The sequence below is a fragment of the Periplaneta americana genome, chromosome 4, assembly GCF_040183065.1.
Source record: "Periplaneta americana isolate PAMFEO1 chromosome 4, P.americana_PAMFEO1_priV1, whole genome shotgun sequence".
Classification (NCBI taxonomy): Eukaryota; Metazoa; Arthropoda; class Insecta; order Blattodea; family Blattidae; genus Periplaneta; species Periplaneta americana.
This window is the reverse complement of record NC_091120.1, coordinates 82945393-82964275: the sequence shown is the minus strand read 5'-3', so window position 1 is coordinate 82964275 and position 18883 is coordinate 82945393. Positions and strand designations below refer to the sequence as shown.

Sequence of the window (18883 nt, the reverse complement as noted above, 5' to 3'; positions counted from 1 at the left end):
TGGTAAGAACAATTTCTATAACCATAGCATACTAGATGTTGGTCGCTTGGCATGAGCAGACGGTCATTTAAACAAAGGTGTGTATGAACCGATGGACTATCGGCTGTGTGCAAGAACAGTTCTAGGAGCTACAACTGCATACCTACTAGTTACGCAGACTACAAGTTGTTCCTAAAATAGTTAGTCAAGGCTAAGTTGCACATCTCTGTAAGGATACATAACTTGAAATAACATTAAATCTCTACATACCTTACTTACATATCTACATAATTAGAAAACAGCATATGAATAATTTAAATAAACTAATGTATATAACTTATCTAGTCGACTTTCTGGAAAGCCGATATACACACATTTTCGAAATGGATTACTATTTTAATTCGATGTTTCTCCCTATCCCTGTATTCTATAAATGATTGTATCATGAAAAGACTGGTGTTTGTGTACTTATAGAACTTAAAATGTTGAACATTTGAAAATGCCTTACAGTAGGATTTTTTTGGAGTTTCTTGAATTCTACACAACTCTCTGAAAAAGTCAATTTTACCGTCCGACTTTGTTTGTTACGTGCAATGCATGCCTGTAGCATCCTTTTTTCCATTAATGCAATATTATATTAGTGTTACAATGGGCCTAAGCTTATATAGTTGCATATTTGTTCCCTTGTAACTGAAGGACAAACTTTGCACTGAGTTGCTTACTGTCCAGTTCCTTCACAATATTTTACTTAATATTTATTCGTTGGAGCATATTGTTTCCGCTGTATGCACTGAACGACTGAACTCTAGGTATCTTCGTATAACACCGCCTCCTTAAGATCACTGTAATCGGTGGTTGTCTTATGCTGAGTGTAAACAGAGACTGCATGACGTAAACCAGTAGTCACAACCCTTTGTATACATAACTTGTTTTTTGTTTGGGTTCCAAAACCGCCAGCCCTGGTTATTACGTTTAGTTTTTGGAAACTTATTTCCCTAAATGAAATAGTACTTTAATTTTCATGTTAATTTTATTTCTTATAAAAATGTCGTCTATTTAAAAGATGTCCTCTGGGATTTCGTGAAGAATGATGTGTCTGCACAGCGACCCAGGGATATTCATGATCTCAGAGCAAAGATTTTCTAAGTTTTGAGAAAGTTACCCTGAAATGTTAGGCCAGACATGGGAGGAATTAGCCTCAAGATATGAACTGTGTCGTGTTCACAATGGTGGCACGGTGAGGTCTAATTTGGACAAAACTCCCATTCTTCTAGAATGCATATACAAATTATTTCACAATAAATAGCAACAGTTCTCACTTTATCACGTTTTTATTTTATGTCTTCCCAAATGGATCACCCTGTACTTTGCCATTCTTGAATGGCTGCATCAATATATACAGTAAAAAATGTGGGTGACATTGGGCACCCCTGCTTAGCCCTTGATTTATAATTTCAAACGTAGGGCTTGTAGTTCCACTCTCTATTGAAATTGCCGAATTATGGTATAAACATTTCATAAAAAGAATAAGTAACAGCGAACAGGCAAAACATCAAAATTCAAAATGGAAAGAATCATTCAAAGATCCAAAACTAATTCCTGATCTACCTCGAAAATCTGCCGTGGCCATGTTTAGATTGATTACTGGTCCATGATTGTCTCAGTAAACACCTCCATCGTATTGGAGTACTGAATTCTCCTAAATGCTTACTGTGCACCAGAGAAGAGGACATGGAGATGGAGCACCTGGCTAATTGTGAAACTCTTAGGACATTTGTGGACCTTCCATCAAAATATTGGGAAGCAAGAAGGATGATGACTTCATTGTTAAATCCAGAGCATTAGATACACACACACACACACACACACACACACACACACACACACACACAAACACACATTTTATTACATTTATTAAATGTTGTGGATAGCATTTAACTTCCATTATAACCCATACTCTGTATCTACGTACTCTTTCAAAAGCTTTGACGTAATTAGTAACTAAAATATGAGTTTATAGGTTATGTTTATGTCTTCAATTTCTCTCTTTTACTTAATTTCATGTTTTGCAGTCAAACTTCTCTTCTCTTCTCTTCTCTTCTCTTCTCTTCTCTTCTCTTCTCTTCTCTTCTCTTCTCTTCTCTTCTCTTCTCTTCTCTTCTCTTCTCTTCTCTTCTCTTCTCGTGCTATGTGTTTCGCAGACTGTACTCGTTAGTACTCGAGCATCTCTGTGGGAACCCGCACTCCGTTAGGTCGTGACGTCACGACTTATTAGACGAGCACGAAGCTGCCTGGTCGCACAGCCGGAAATTAAGATTTAAAACTCAATAGCATATTGACATTATGTAACGTTGCATTTGTTTTCAATATCTGCAGCGAGGCCGCAGTTCTCCTGCCTTGAGTTGGCTGGCACTCGTCACGGGTTGTGTCGACTCTTTCCTTCCCTGCATTTGACGCTCACTTGTAAGATGGCACATTAATTTTTTTTTTTACTAAACAAAATAATTATTAGTCTGATTGAGATGCTTCTGATATTTCTAGGAAATTGTATGTTTGGAAATTTAACTCTTATCTTGCTATAAAGCCTTGGACCGAAGTTTATTTCGGTTTTTATGTACAAAATTCAATAAGACATTGTTATAAATTAGATGGATAACGAACGAATACTTTAAGTCCCGAATACTACGGTTCTGAAGGATAATTAAGAGGTTTATTAAGACCTATTTTTATTATTATTTTCTGTAGCAGTATTATTGGCATGAAGAAGGTACTATAAGCATTACCTCATCCTATAATACCATAGGCATTGTATTATTATTTCATTAATAAACTATTTTTTTAAGAAGATAGATGTTATTACCAAAACGAAAAGTACTCTGAAGCTCTAATGCTTGTACTTTCACGATGCATGTTGTTGCTTTTGACGATACCCAACTCTAATATATTGATGAGAGAATGAATCAAACATATATAAATCAACAAACCAATGAGTAAATCAATGAATCAGTCAATGAATCAATCAACGAATCCATGGATTAATGAATCAATGAATCACTGAATTAATGAGTCGAAGGATGAATAAATGGATTGATGGAAGATTGATTGAACGTAGTGAGAGAGGAAGAATTACAAATTAAATGATAGACCTATACGATGATAATCGCGTCCTTGCAAGGGCTCTTGGAACTCCTGCATAGCTCAGTATGGTCTGCCTTTGTTGTCTACCCACAGAGTGAGAAACAACTCGAATATTCGTTAAACCGAACCTAAGACACTCCGCGAGACGGAAAAGCTTTGCATACTAACTACAGCGCCAAGCGTTCAATAGCAATATATAATTTCTGTTTTTCGTAGCCGGTTGTACAGGACTCTATATTACGCCCACATCTCTCCTGTCCTCTCCTCTCCTCTCTACTTTACTATTCTATTCTGTTTCTCTATCACCTCTCTTATTTTTCATATCTCTATATCTATCTCTCAATCACCTCTTTATTCATTATCCTCTTATCAGGTGTTTTCTCTGTTTCTAGCCCTTGATCTCATTTCCGCTCTTCTGTCACATTCTCTAGCTTTGCTCTTCCTTCTGCTATTTTATACATGAGCTTCCTCGTTACTCGTCTTCTGATTTTCTTCTCACTGTAATTTCTAAATCTCTTCTCTCGTCTCCTCTCTTTCGAGATCCTTCCTCCTGCTCTCTTATTTTCTGTTTCCTCTTTTTATTCCAGTATCTAATCTCAACTTGATTCATTTATCTTCTTACGTTTAAGGTAAAATATTTAAGCTTTAAGCGGAACCCTATACCGATAAAACTGTCCCATTTTCTTGTAATACGATGACGTCACTCGTACCATGGAAATAGAAGTGTAAGTGGTTTTCTACGCGGTCCATCTCACTCTTTTCTCTAATTCAAATGCCTCGATTTTTTCCATTGAAATTCTCTATGGAACGACGGAAACCGGAATGAGACAAGTGGCCGATAGGCTTGGAGCTCACATAAACACTTTTTTCAGCCCAAATTTCTCTTGTAAGGATGCATTTTTTCGCATATATTTTAAATGCTTCTCCTTCCATTTTCCTATTGACAATGACATTGATGTTATTGACACATTAGTCTTGTTGTATTACCGGTTGCTCTGTATGGTTGTGAAAATTGGACTCTCACTTTGAGAGAGGAGATTAAGGGTGTTTGAGAATAAGATTCTTGGGAAAATATTTGGGGCTAAGAAGGATGAAGTTACAGGAGAATGGAGAAAGTCACACAACGCAGAATTGCATGCATTGTATTCTTCACCTGACATAATTAGTAATATTAAATCCAGACGTTTGAGATGGGCAAGGGATGTGGTACGTATGGGCGAATCCAGAAATGCATATAGAGTGTTAGTTGGGAGACCGGAGGGAAGAAGGCCTTTGGGGAGGCCGAGACGTAGATGGCAGGATAATATTAAAATGGATTTGAGGGAGTTGGGATATGATGATAGAGACTGGATTGATCTTGCTCAGGATAGGGACCGATGGCGGGCTTATGTGAGGGCGGCAATGAATCTGCGGGTTCCTTAGAAACCATTTGTAAGTAAGTAAGTAAGTAAGTTTATGTAAATATCGTAGTCAAAATAGATATTGCAGCTTACTTAAGTAATAAAAAATGTTTACCTTAATAAGTTACTTTGTTTCTAATAATAGCCTACGTTCGACAGGATTTCTTGTTTTCTTGAAATTCCGTTACCTTTTCTTTTTCGGTAGAAATTCTGAAATTGTATAGTGTACATGTATTTCACAGAAGCGCATAACATTTACGAAGCATTCACAGTCAACAGGGAAGTCTGTAAGAGGAAAAGACGCATCCCGGAACATACTTGAAGTAACAGTCCTGTAATTAAAGCCATTCAGAACATTTATATAAGACAAACATGACAAACTATTGACATGAGAGATTAGTATTTTTAAGTGATATTGAAGGAGTTCTTCAATTGCACAAGTTGTTCATAATTGGAGAGAGAACAACTGCATGATGAAATTTATATGATATTACTGTAAGCTCGATAGTCTATTGTGGGATTTCTGTTTTGTGTAAAATCTGATAGGTGTAATAATTTAGTTCGACTGAAGTATCGTGAAGGTTCAAACGCCATTTGTCGAAGTACTTTAAGATCATTAAACTATTATAGAAAGGACAATTATTGGAGAATATCTCTTCAATTGTAGTCGTTTATCAGATTGTCGTAGAACCTCAAATCTGGATAAAATGAAATCGTTTTGTACGGCGAAGGAGATCGTCTGTCTACGCTTTGGATGCAGAACTCTGCTACAATTGAAGCATGCGTCATAACTCGGAACACGTAACTCATCCCTTCCCTTCAACTCTCGCGTCATTGTACGGTAGGGGGAGAGGAGAAGAGAGAACAGTCTGTATACCTAACGTCACACAAACGTCATTGAAGGCTCCGGCCTTGTGGATGGGGTAACGAACTCTTTTCCCATGTTTCCACCCCTCTCTCATGCAATCCTGGTCTACGCGGTTTCCTGTATCCCTGAATAAGGAATATTTTCAGATAATGATAGCAGGGATAGTTAACAAGGGAAGTATTCGAATTTTCAGAGAGAAGTTTGGAAGATGCATTAGGAAATTTAAGAAAGCTTACAGTACATAAGGAAAGATTATTAAGCATTCTGTGGACAAAATGTTTTCCGCGTTGAGAGCTGTGCAGTGCCGTTCACATGATGGATGTGGGTGTCAATCCAAACAAAAATAAAACTTTCCTCGAACTGACAGGTTACTAGCTTCTGGGTTTTTAATTATTTGACCAGGTAGCGGGGGAAAAAGATCTGTAAAACCTAAGTGAATCGTTTGCAGACCACATTATTTTAACCGGTTACTTAACGGCTCTGATTCAACTTCGGCGTTATCCTAACGTCGGCGGAATTCGATTATAGCGAGATTAAGCCAAGGATTCACCATGGGATTATCTGACACGCGCATTACAGTTGGATTAAATTAAAAAAACAATCAGGAATTAAGCCGAAGTAGGATTCGAACCCATATTGGAGCTCATCGGATCATGAGTTCAATTGCTGCCACCCACGTTATGTGGTGGCTGAGAGTTTATCCTAAAATTGTGAGCTCAAATTTTTTTTCTTGCACTTTCATTACATTTATTGGATACAGAGACATAGGAAACACAAGAAATAGTTTCTAATACAGTTTATGACTTACATAAAATACATGGAAATTCTTTAATTCAACTACAGAGACGGTTGAAATGTAATAATGATGCGGCCATGATGGGTCGTTTTTTTATTTTTATTTTAGTAGGTTATTTTACGACGCTTTATGATGGGTCGTGATGGAATGAGAACGATAAAGTAAATTTTGCGATAAGGTATGCTCCAAAACAAGCAGTGTTGAAATTATCTCTATGTCACTACGCATGTTTGCCTAGCAACCAAGTATTTATTTATTTTCAAGAATATTTAGACCTAAGTATTACAGATTCAGTGCTTGTCTTAGTGCTGCAATATGGTTCTCACAATAGAAGAAAAAGACTTTATCATTGGAGTATTATTTCCGTTCTTACGGACTTGGAAGTGCAATTGGTCCAAGTTAGAAACACATTTCAGATTACTTTCGTGGAAAGTTTCACAAGCAGCCACTGAGTAAAATGATTGCTGTATATTACAAGTTGTTGACATGGCCATATATACACTTGCTTTGCTTTAGAAACACTTGGGGTACGTATAATTTTCCATGGAATAAGTTTTCTCTTATCCATCGCATTCACCTGACTTTACCGCCCGGAGCCTACTAGTATGCGGTACAGTAGAGCGTCTCGTTTAGGCACAGTGAAAACGTAAACAAAGTGAAGGTAACGTGTGGGAGAAGGACGAGCCGTATGATAAACACGAGGGATGCACAAGGTTTTAGTTACAACATTTATGGCGGAGCATTAATTGAAATTAGCCTATATTTTCCAAAAACACACAAAACAAAAGAACACAAATTGCATAACGTTACTATATAAACATTTTAACAAGCAAGCAATTGTAACGTTGAAATAATTCAATGTAACAAATCAAATTTTGCTACTTATATGATGTTGCTTTCAAGCAGCATTTTTTACGGTCATGAATTTCATTCTCTGTATGACCAACATAACAGGTAGTGTACCTGAATAAATTGAACTTTGAGAAGGGATAATTATGTTTAGGAAATAGTGTTGTCACTTTAGGCCAACATACTATAGTTTTATTAATTCGGCCACAGAAGACGGTGATATTATGTTAGTCATACAGAGAATGAAATTCATGACCGTAAAAATGCTGCTTGAAAGCAACATCATATAAGTAACAACATTTGATTTGTTATATTGAATTATTTCAATGCTACAATTGCTTGTTTGTTAAAATGTGTATATGATAATGTCATGCAATTTGTGTTCTTTTGTTTTGTGTTTTTTTTTTTTTTGGAAAAAATAAATTTCAATTAATGCTCCTTCATAAATGTTGTAACTAAAACCTTGTGCATCCCTCGTGTTTATAGTACGACTCGTCCTCCCCCCACATATTACCTGCACTTTGTTTACGTTTTCACTGTGCCTAAACGAGGCCCTCTACTGTATGTTAATTAAAGAAGTCTGTCTCTATGGAGAATACACAGACAAAAATAAATTGTGACATTACGGGAAAAAGTAGTAGCTTTCTTTCATTAATTGCAGCAACCTCTATTTGGGAACATGTTTCAGAATCGATTATGAATGTTGTGTAGAAAATAATGATAAGCACTTAGAACATGTATTATAAAAAAAAAGGAATCAGTGAACATGAAATGTTGTTTTACGAAGATATGTTTATATTCCGGTTTATTATTTAACTGCAGTATATAGAGTACTAGTTACATAAAAGTGCAGTATCCATTTTCAGTACAGTTTATTTTGTCGCATACTGGGCCTATATATCAAAAACGAAAACCTCCACTGAAGCTGATTTCTTAACAACAAATTTGGGAAAGATGAACTTAGGTAGGTACCGATACCTCACTATTAGAAATATGCACATTCGGCTGTGTTCACGAAATTTTCATCCTTATATAATCAAAAGGAGAAAGGGGAATAGGAGAATTGAAGAAAAAGGAGGAAGAGAAGAATAAAAAGGGAAGATGATAACAACGAGAATGGTGATTATTTGGTGGTTGTTGTAGAATTACATACATTGTAGAACCGCATTTGGAAGTGCTCATGTACTTGGTTCAATTAACTTGCTTCCAAAATCCTTACGCAATATTTTAGGATCTTGTCGAAAACATGTCTGTCAGAAGTAAAACGAGAGAAAAACGATAATTGTAGCGCTCAGAAATGAGTGCGTCTGTTCACTTTCACGGCAAACTCTCTGAATTAGAATGTATCTGATAGAAGCTGATTGTTAGGATCTGAAGTGAATTGATGTGAATCAAAATAGTTCCCAATGACTGTTAGAATCTTCAGCTTACACTATTTGTTTTAACTGTTCAATTAGTTTGACAAAGTTTCTTCCACGTATCTGTCCTGTTGATCTACGGAAAAGGAAAAACCTCTCGAACACTCAAATAATTGCTATCAGATTCAGATGAACTTAGAGAAAGCAAAACCTGTTTTTGAGGCAATTTACAATCACCTTATATAACAAAATTCTATCGAATAAACTTCTGGTGTCTCGGAAGGCATTCTATCTCAAGTTGCCACACGATCAGTGTTATTACGCATTTATTTATTTATTTTTTATTTATTTATTTACTTATCTATCTGTTTGTCTGTCTGTTTGTCTACCTATCTATTTATCTATCTGTCTATCTGTCTGCCTGCCTATATTTATCTATGTATATATATATATATATATATATATATATATATATATATATATATATATGTCTCTATCTCTGTCTGTCTGCCTGCCTCCCTGCCTATATTTATCTATGTATATATATATATATATATATATATATATATATATATATATATATATCTGTCTCTATCTCTATCTGTCTATCTGTCTGTCTATATTGTGGATAGAGCGTCAGCACGTAGAGCTGAAAATCCGGGTTCAAACCGCGGTGCCGGAGAGTATTCTTTTCCGTTCCACTCATCTTTCATCATATGATGACGCAGAATATCTGCACGAAAATATCATACGTACTTCGGTACATCATAATAATATATGATATGCGAAAAGTAATCACTTAGTGATTTAAGGCGGCGCTTATTCCGTCGGATCCCGGCCACTTACTCACTCATAACGAGTGCACCTCTGCACATGTGTGTACACTTCATACAGCTATGACGCAGTGCATGAGGGTAGGCCACTAGAGGGAACGCAAGAGGTGGAACTTAAACTGAGAGAATTCGATCCGACATCGGGATGGGAATCCGGTGTGGCTTAGTGGATAGAGCATCAGCACGTAGAGCTGAAAAACCCGGGTTCAAATTCCGGTGCCAGAGAGAATTCTTCTCAGTTCTATTCATCTTTCATCATATGTCTGTCTAGTTAGTTATCTATTTATTTATTTATTTTAGCTCTGTGGACGATAACTTAAAGATGTGTATAGAACGACATACTGAATAATTACGAGCAAAAGCCTTAATTCTGCGTGTAAGCAACGTTCGGAGTAGTCCTGACTTGCGCAAGCAGCTTGACCAATCCCACTGCAGATCATTTAATCATCCTCGTCCTGGTTGCTATCACTACCTCAAAAACAGCAATAATAATAATAATAATAATAATAATAATAATAATAATAGTAGTAATAATAATAATAATAATAATAATAATAATAATAATAATAATAATAACTCAGTTAAGTCTTTGAATCATATTGGAACTTCATGAATGTATGTATAGTAGGCTATAGGCTATGCTTAAAATCGTCTTTCCATCTTCTAGGTCTTTCAACTGCTCTCTTCCCAATATATTTAACATATAAGCGTTTACAATCCATTCTTTATCCAGTCTGATTTTGATTTCTCGAATCGCAAGGATAGGCTACCAAAAAAATAGTTCGACTTATAGAAATTTCGAGTTATTGAAATTTCATTGAAAATTACAAATTAATGTACTACATGTCCTTAAAGGATTACTTGTAGGTACATTCAGGATTATGTTTTACAAGAGACCTGCCTACTGTATTACTGCAAATAGTCTGTAATTTTCTTCTGTTTCTTGTTTTTCATCTTGTTTTCTTCCACGTAATTTTCGAACATATTAACAGCACTGAAAAGATTATCATTCGTATATGACTGTCCCTGGAGTAAGATCGAATTGTTGCTAGAGCACCTAACGCCTGGTTCGCAGATGGCGTTGGATAACATTCGACCTGCCCAACCTCGACTAACTCATCTTCTTCTGATTCCCCCGGATCCAATGTTGCAACATTTTGGTCCATTCTTGGACAAAGTACATCTGCATCCGTTGGATTCTCGGCCACGATAACTTCAAAGTCCACATTAGTGAAGGTATTATAGTCAGCGTCACAACTGGCAATCTGTTGGTACTGTAACCATTCATCAGAAGCGGAGGTGGTTTGCTCCTCTTCACCTTCTTCACCGTCATCGGGACATACCAGTACTGAAAGCTTAATTCGCGGGTGCTCGTGTAAAGGGGGTTAAGTATGATTTCACTAAGCTGGGATAAGTACAGATTTCAACTCTCCACAATTACTTTTTTCTTGTGTTAAAGGGGTTAAATCATTCTTCCATTCATGATGCAGTTACAGTACTCCGTATTTTGTGACAAAGGGGTTTTGTTCAGTACCAAAGGAGAGAAGTTTACATACCTTACAATTTGACTTGACCCCCTTTACACGAGCACCCGCGAATTATTATCGTCGAAGCGAATATTTGTTCATCTCAGGCACAAAATAATCCTAGTTACAGGGTATTTTCTGTCTTTTGGAATCAAAATTTTCCTTCTAAATATCGAAAATTCGAAATGTCGAATTTCGACTTATCGATGATTATTAACACCTAAAGTACATATAATATGGTCGGGATCTAGAAAATTCTTCGAGAAATAGAATATTCGATTTATAGCGGTTCGAGAAATCGAAATCAGACTGTACTAAGTTCTTTAAATTACTCCAGAGAAATAAATCCAAGAAAATTAAATCGGACAAGGCCATACTTCGACAGGCCAAGCGCCTAAACATCTGATCGGTTGTGCACTGTTTAATTTTTAAAGTGTTCTAATAGTTATGTCTTAAGTTCTACCCTATCATTCTATAAATTTTGTATCCTACATACTTTAATTATAGGCTGGGTAGGGCGGCTACGCGGTCTAAGGCGCGCTCCCCTTAGGCAGCGCAGCCTGAAAGTTCATGGGTTCGAATCCCGCCTCGGTCATGGATGGATGTCTCTTGTTAATGTTATGTTCTCTGTGTATCTCAGTGAAGGCCCCTACGTTCTGCTGACCCCAGATTATGAGAGGACCACAAATGTGCAGAGAACTTTTTAAAATTTTGTAAAACGCGTTGAAAAATTGCATTCTTAAGTTTTGTCGCATGTATCGTTGTCAATGCGATGTTATATATTTCTGTATTGTCTTGAATGGGAGTTCGGTACCGTGCTGTTTTCATTTAGTGGGGATCCAATGACGTGTCTAACCAGTGTATATGGTTGAAATTGTCAAAGAGGGTGAAAAGAAGAGTCTTGACAGGATAAAATGAGCAAGATAGAAAATCGTTTTTACGGAATTCCTTCTGTAACGATACTACGTATGCTTAGATAATATGTATGCATTGAGAGCAAACATGTTGGTTGCTATAGCGATCATCGTGTTCTCTCATTTGTTTCCGTTGCTTATATGCCTGCTCTCCCATTTATGCTGCATGTGCCTCAAAAGTTTGAATTTTCTCGCTTCACTCAAATTCACTTGCGAATTTTCACAATTTAATTTGTAAACTACTGATGGTTATTCAATGGAGATATTAGCCTGGTTCGTTATGAAACGTTTGACAACACTGTGAATTATCTATCTTTTGGAATTTACGAGTGACATTACCTCGGCTGCCGCGCTACCAGCCAACTCGTGCAAATTTCCCGCTTTCGCGTATCGCCAGATGACACCATCCTTTCAAACTCAAGGTCACGTTGGATGCATTGATTCTTCGTCTGTCGATCATCATTTACTTCATTGCAATATGTCGTGTACTTCAGAAATTATAGACGCTACAAAACTGGCCTAAAAATGTGTCGACCGACTTTCTAGGATGGCATCCTAGTACTGGACTGAGCTTACAGACATATTCACGTCAGAATATAATTTGCTTTTGCTTTGAACGGAGGCAAAGCTTCACGTAATTTGCTTTGGCTTTGGATGGAGGTAAAGCCCTTCCATATCGAAGCGTACCGCTCTATCGTTCTACTCATTCAACCAATCCGGCTCCTATAACTGTTACTATTGAAATTAATATTGTGCATTGAAACAAGTGAGAATGAAGAAGCGATCTCTGTGAGAGTGTTGGAAAAGTTCAATGTCTAGGAGCTTTATCTTGCATTTGGAAATCCCAAGTTCAACCCCGCTGTCGTGACAGGATCGTGACTCTGCGAGCACCTCCAGGCGGATGCTGCAATGCACCACAGGAATCCTGTGCATCTATTTATAAATAAGGGTCTGTCTTCGTCCACGCTTCTTCAAAGTTTCTGGGCGTTTCGCAAATCCGAACAACTTCCTGCTGATTTCGAAGAATTCAAACCGTGTGCTAGTATTAAACAATACGTATGCAGTCTCATTATGAATCGAACATGTGTTACCTGAATGTCATGTCAGTTGTTTATTAAAGGCTAAGTAGAAAACAAAACGATGGACAAGTTAAGGACGGAAAGCTACATTATTAGCATATTACTATTAATAATGTAATTAGTCCACACCTGTGGAGTAACGGTCAGCGCGTCTGGCCGCGAAACCAGGTGGCCCGGGTTCGAATCCCGGTCGGGGCAAGTTACCTGGTTGAGGTTTTTTCCGGGTTTTCTCTCAACCTAATACGAGAAAATGCTGGGTAACACTCGGTGCTGGACCCCGGACTCATTTCACCAGCATTATCACCTTAATTTCATTCAGACGCTAAATAACCTGAGATGTTGATACAACAACAATAATATGATTATTATTTTTATCATCGTTATCATCATCATCATCATCATCATAATCATCACTAGGCTTGTAAGGTTGGGGACCAATTACAAAGTTTGACTGCAGCATGATACATAGGCAGGGGACGTAAGCTAGTACGAGGACATTGACTTGGTTCTGCGATCGATTACTTGAATAACAAGGTGCATATAAACAAATATGGACAGCTCTAAAAGTAAATATACGCTACATAGCATTACAAAGGTATATTTTTACGTACCTTTAGTTATGTGCAGAAGAATAAATTATCATAGAATTATTCTTGGGTTTGAGTTTCCTCCTTTCTTTTTTGTGCTACAGTGTGTCTGTATATAATATCGCTTGTCACCTCGTATGTTCGTATTATATAATTTATATGTAATGTTTCCGTCATTCACTTCAAAACACTCAACAAATTCCGCTGCAAAAATATGCGCCTGAGAACTTTTAACCTTAGGCATTATTATTAAGCAGGTACAGTACACTGTTTACGCATGCTACGGTAGTGACTGGCTGAGTCAAATTTAAACCACCGCAACGCACCCTATCTGTTCCGAACATTACAAGCCGAATCATCACCATGACCAAATCATTACAATTGCCATATGCCATCATACACTTTTTCTGTCATCATTATCACTCCTCTTATTTCATTGCTCCATATTTTATACAATTCTACACTTGGATCTTAATAATTCCCTAGTTGCCATCAGACGCTGTAAAATTTATTAGTCTTACTGTTTTTGCACGACGTTCAATGAATCTCACTGTATTTTCTGTTGGAGTTCTATTATGATGTTTGAAAACATTATTTTTGTTAAACGCCTTGGTAGCCGAGTTGGCAGAGCGCTGCCTTACGACGTCCACGGATCCGAGTTCAGATTCCGGGGATAGATACATTTATGGTGACAAAGGCAAAGTTGTAAAGGTTTATTTCGAGATAGTCTAGAGTTCTCCCTTTTCCTCTCGTCATTCCACCAACACTTATCACAATTTCTCTTCCCTTATCATCTCCTGCTCGATAAAATAGATCATCACTTGTGTATGCGTGACGCAGAGTCGATCGTCCGCCATGATGAGTGTTCCTCGTCGTTTGTCCAAAGATTGGTAGATGACAGTAATGGTGAATTCTAGACAGTGAGCTCTATACTAAACTGGAGGCACCACTGCAATGCTCTTTCCTGTCTGAAAACATGACTGCTGGCGAGGGTATTGCTCTCTCTTTCTAACAAATGTGTTTCAATGGGTCTTTCGTGAGGTTGATGTTGCACATGCGCAGTAAGCAATAAAAATACTGTTAGTGTGAGATAATGTTGTTCTTGTGTCTCTTGCAGTGAATGCTATCTCACACTAACGGTATTTTTATTGCTTATTGCGCATGTGCACCTTCAATCTCATAAAAGACGCATTGAAACACATTAGTTAGAAAGAGATAGCAATACCCTACGACACTCAGCATTCGGTCACGCTTTTAAAGCATTGAGTAGTGCCTCCGGTTTAGTACAGAGGTCACTGATTCTAGACAATTGATAGATTTGCATTAGAGGCATACCATAACCAGTGGTATGGTGTATGGATTTGATGGATGGAGAGGAATGCGTAGTGTTGACGCATGATGGATCCAGCTTAATCGAGCAGCACAAGCGGCATGCATCTCACTCCAGCATTTAGTTGAACTTCATGATAGTGCCTCACGGGTAATTTTAGAAAGAAAATTCGTTATACATAAACTGATAGCAGTGTTCATTGTGTTCATTTTTATTTCTTTCATTGGCGAATTATAAGAATAAGTTATCTCTTTGAATCAGTAGCATTTCACTTTCCAACAGAGCCGTTAAACGTGCAGCTAGAAGACAGCACACTATGATCGATTTTAATGTAGGAAAAGGACTAGCAGAAGCTTTTATTTCAGCAAATGTTTTTAATGTATATATATGCACATACAGAACTCGGAAATGCACTGTTTACTAAACAGTAGCCGTTCAATTAAAATGAAGACTGTAGCGTACAAAATAAATCTCGAATGTTTCTTTTATTGCATTTTGTAAGAGATCTCTTATTTTGACGATTAAACAACTTTATAAGATTTTTTATGTCAAAAGGTATCCAAAGTATAAAATAAAATAAAATAAAGTGAAAGCGACATAAGCTTTCTAAATTCAATATAATGGATATATAACTGCAAGAGAACATGAAACGAATGAAGCTTCGAGGAAGTCTGACCAGAAAGAATACAAATTAATTTCAAAAACCATCTCTAGCTGCACATAACCATTCATTGAGTGGAAAGTTTCTATGACGTCAATTCTCGCTGTCTGGGTTCCAGACTGAAATCGACCGTAGGAAAAAAAATTGTCAAGCAGAAACTAATGAAACTTCCATGTGACCGGTGCTAATTGCGATTACAAAATTCTATGTGAAGCGGAATATATGATTTCTGATGAGTGAACATTCTAACTACTCTAAATCTCATTTGTGAAGCTTCATATAATAAGCACGTGTGAGGCTACTTTAAAGGTTAATGCTCTGTGAAAGTGAATGTATACGCTGAAACATAGCCTACGACATTAAAATAGGTACAGTAGGCCTATTATTATTATTATTATTATTATTATTATTATTATTATCATCATCATCATCATCATAATCATTCTTCTTGCCACGTTTGGGTCATTTCTGTCTCTTTTCTAAGTCTAATTGTCTATATTTTCCTTGGTCGTTCCAGGTTCCGTTTTCCCGCAGGTTGATAAGTTTTATAAGAGTATGCTTTCCGTGGTAGTCAAAGTGAATTTTTTCTACACTATGCTGCCAAATTTCAACTGAACTGAGGAACCTCATTTGTGCTGTTTCTATGAGTTTTCTATCTTGGGATCCTAAGGTTCATTTTTCACTTCAGATAGAAGTACAGGTTGATAAGTCATTCATTCATTCATTCATTCATTCATTCATTCATTCATTCATTCATTCATTCATTCATTCATTCATTCATTCATTCATTCATTCATTCATTCATTCATTCATTCATTCATTCATTCATTCATTCATTCATTCAGTGTTCTGCCCAAGGGCAAGTCTTTCACTGCAAACCCAGCTTTCTCCAATATTTCCTATTCTCTGCCTTCCTTTTCGTTTCCTCATATGATCCATATATCTTATTGTCGTCTATGATCTGATATCTTCCTCTTTCCCGAACTCTTCTCCCGTTCACCATTCCTTCCAATGCATCCTTCAGTAGGCAGTTTCTTCTCAGCCAGTGACCCAACCAATTCTTTTTCCTCTTCTTGATCAGTTTCAATATCATTCTTTCTTCACCCACTCTTTCCAACACAGCTTCATTTCTTACTCTCTCTGTCCACTTCACGTTCCATTCTTCTCCATATCCACATTTCAAATGCTTCAATTCGCTTTTCTTCACTTCGTCGTAATGTCCATGTTTCTGCCCCATACAATGCTACACTCCATACAAAGCACTTCACTAGTCTCTCCCTTACTCCTTTTTCCAGAGGTCCGCAGAAAATGCTCTTTTTTCTATTAAAAGTTTCCTTGGCCATTGTTATCCTCCTTTTGACTTCCTGGTAGCAACTCATGTTACTGCTTATAGTACACCCCAAGTATTTGAAACTGTCCACTTGCTCTACTGCCTCATTTAGAATTCGCAAGTTTATCGTCTGTATTTTTCTTCCTATGACCATGCTCTTCGTCTTATTTACATTTATCTTCATCCCATACTGATCATAGCTGTCATTTAGCTTTAGTAGCATATCTTTAGTATCATTTCCTCTTCTGCTAACAACGCCATATCATCAGAAAACCTTATGCATTTTATTCTTCTTCCTCCTACTATCACTCCTCCCGTGTTCTGAAAACAGTTCTTTACTGAATACTCCAAGTAGGTGTTGAACAAGGTAGGTGATAAAGGACATCCTTGACGTACTCATGGAACTTTATTTTAACACTTTTTTGACATATTTCTTCCAAAATATTTCCTTATCAATCCATTTGTTCTGTTGTACTTCTGCAGGCTGATATTTCTTTCCAGGTCTAAAATAACAATACCAGTAATTATAATAATTATAATTATTATTATTATTGCAATTACAATTATTATTATTATTATTATTATTATTATTATTATTATTATTGTTATTAATTGCTGTTGTCTTGTAATAATTGTGATAGTTTGCTCGAGGGCAGAAATAGTCGAATTGACAATTTGTTTTCTGAAATTACCTACTGTATGTTTTCATCCTAGGTTGATGCAGATCACCATTATTGCTTCTTTTCGATGACAAAGTGAGACGCTAGAAATTATTCCAAGAAAATCTCTGTGCACTTTTTGAGAATCGGCAGATTAAGTTGTAAACTTGACAGCTGATAAGTGTTTATATTTCTAATGAACTGTTAATTTGTTCACGCCGATTCGGGTCGGACACGCGAGCAGTGAGCCATATCTTGGAGTCAATTAACATCAGTTTCGTTTAAACATTCGTAATGACGAAAATTTGATATGGTTAGATTTCGTAAGCATCGTGAGGAATTGCAACAAGACGTTGAGAGCTCTTCGCACGCGAGGCCGTCACGACAGCGGCAGATGCACCAGTCAGACCTGCCTTCGTTTTTTATGTCCCGCCTTCTTCCGTGCCTGATTGAGATTGACTTGCTGCTCCACGATGCGACATCAACTTCTGCCGTGCGTGGCGCAATGATGGAACAAGACGTCTCATGAAGATGCATCATTTGCTTTGTCATATAACGAAGGTTTCATATGCGGAAAGCTTCGTTTCAAATCTCGATTAGATTTGTTTTTGCCGTTTTTGTTTGATTTGATAAATAGAGACGAGAATTTCATGCACTATAAAATCCCAAAATATGCATGCATTCATGCGCTATCAAACTACGAAATATGCATGATCAAGCGAGAAATACATTAAAATATGCACTTTTATTTTTGTTCCAATTTGTCTTATTTCACTCATGTTTTTTTGCATACTTTTTTTTTTCAAGAAATTGGTTACAACCCGTGTTTCGCCTGAGGCATATCACGGGGGATTTACAGTGTAGTATACAGTAATAATATGATTATTCTTGCAGAGTGCGGAAGATATGCTTGAGGATGGTAGCGATCTCCACGGTGTTGAAGTGGAGTTTGAGTACCATATGCGGAGGAGTCGTCCGTAGTGCTTTAGCTCGAAATCTTGCGAATTGTGAGCATTCCATTATCAGGTGAAGGGCTGTTTGTGGAGGTTTTTCGGGGCAGTTGCAGGGCATTTGTTCATTTTGTACAGGTATGATCTGAAGCGGCCATGATTGGTCAAGAATTGAGTGGTTATGTAATTTGGACCTAGGGATAAGGAAAGCCTATGGAGGTATATTGGATATGAATGTCTTGGTGTGGAGTCCTTGATCGGAATTGATGTACGTTGAGTTCCAAATTCTTCTGTAGTTGTTTGTCAACAGCTGCTTGCACCGGGTAAGTGGGATTCCCTTGTAGTCGATGGTGGTTTTGTGGCTGGCATCAATCTTAATAACCTAACAACATTTCTAAATTGGTATCTGTAAGGTTCCTGCACTTGTTAGTCAATATGTTTTTGTCGGCAGAGAATGGCCTCTCTACATCTCAAGAAGTTATGGGTGCAAACTGAATGAACATATTTGTGATAATATCAGATCAAATTCTTTATTCAGGTTTTCGCCACAAATAACCTTCTTCGCCGAACAAAAGAATCTGCAGTCCGGGTTCGCATTTATGACCTGTCCAGTTTGCTTTTAACCC

General features: G+C 37.2%; 1 protein-coding gene across 1 annotated transcript in view; it reads right to left on the bottom strand.

Annotated features, from left to right (window-relative positions):
• The window catches only part of sr (stripe), a 1127550-nt gene that overhangs the window by 208963 nt on the left and 899704 nt on the right, over positions 1-18883 (bottom strand). The gene's annotated exons all lie outside the window — the stretch shown is intronic.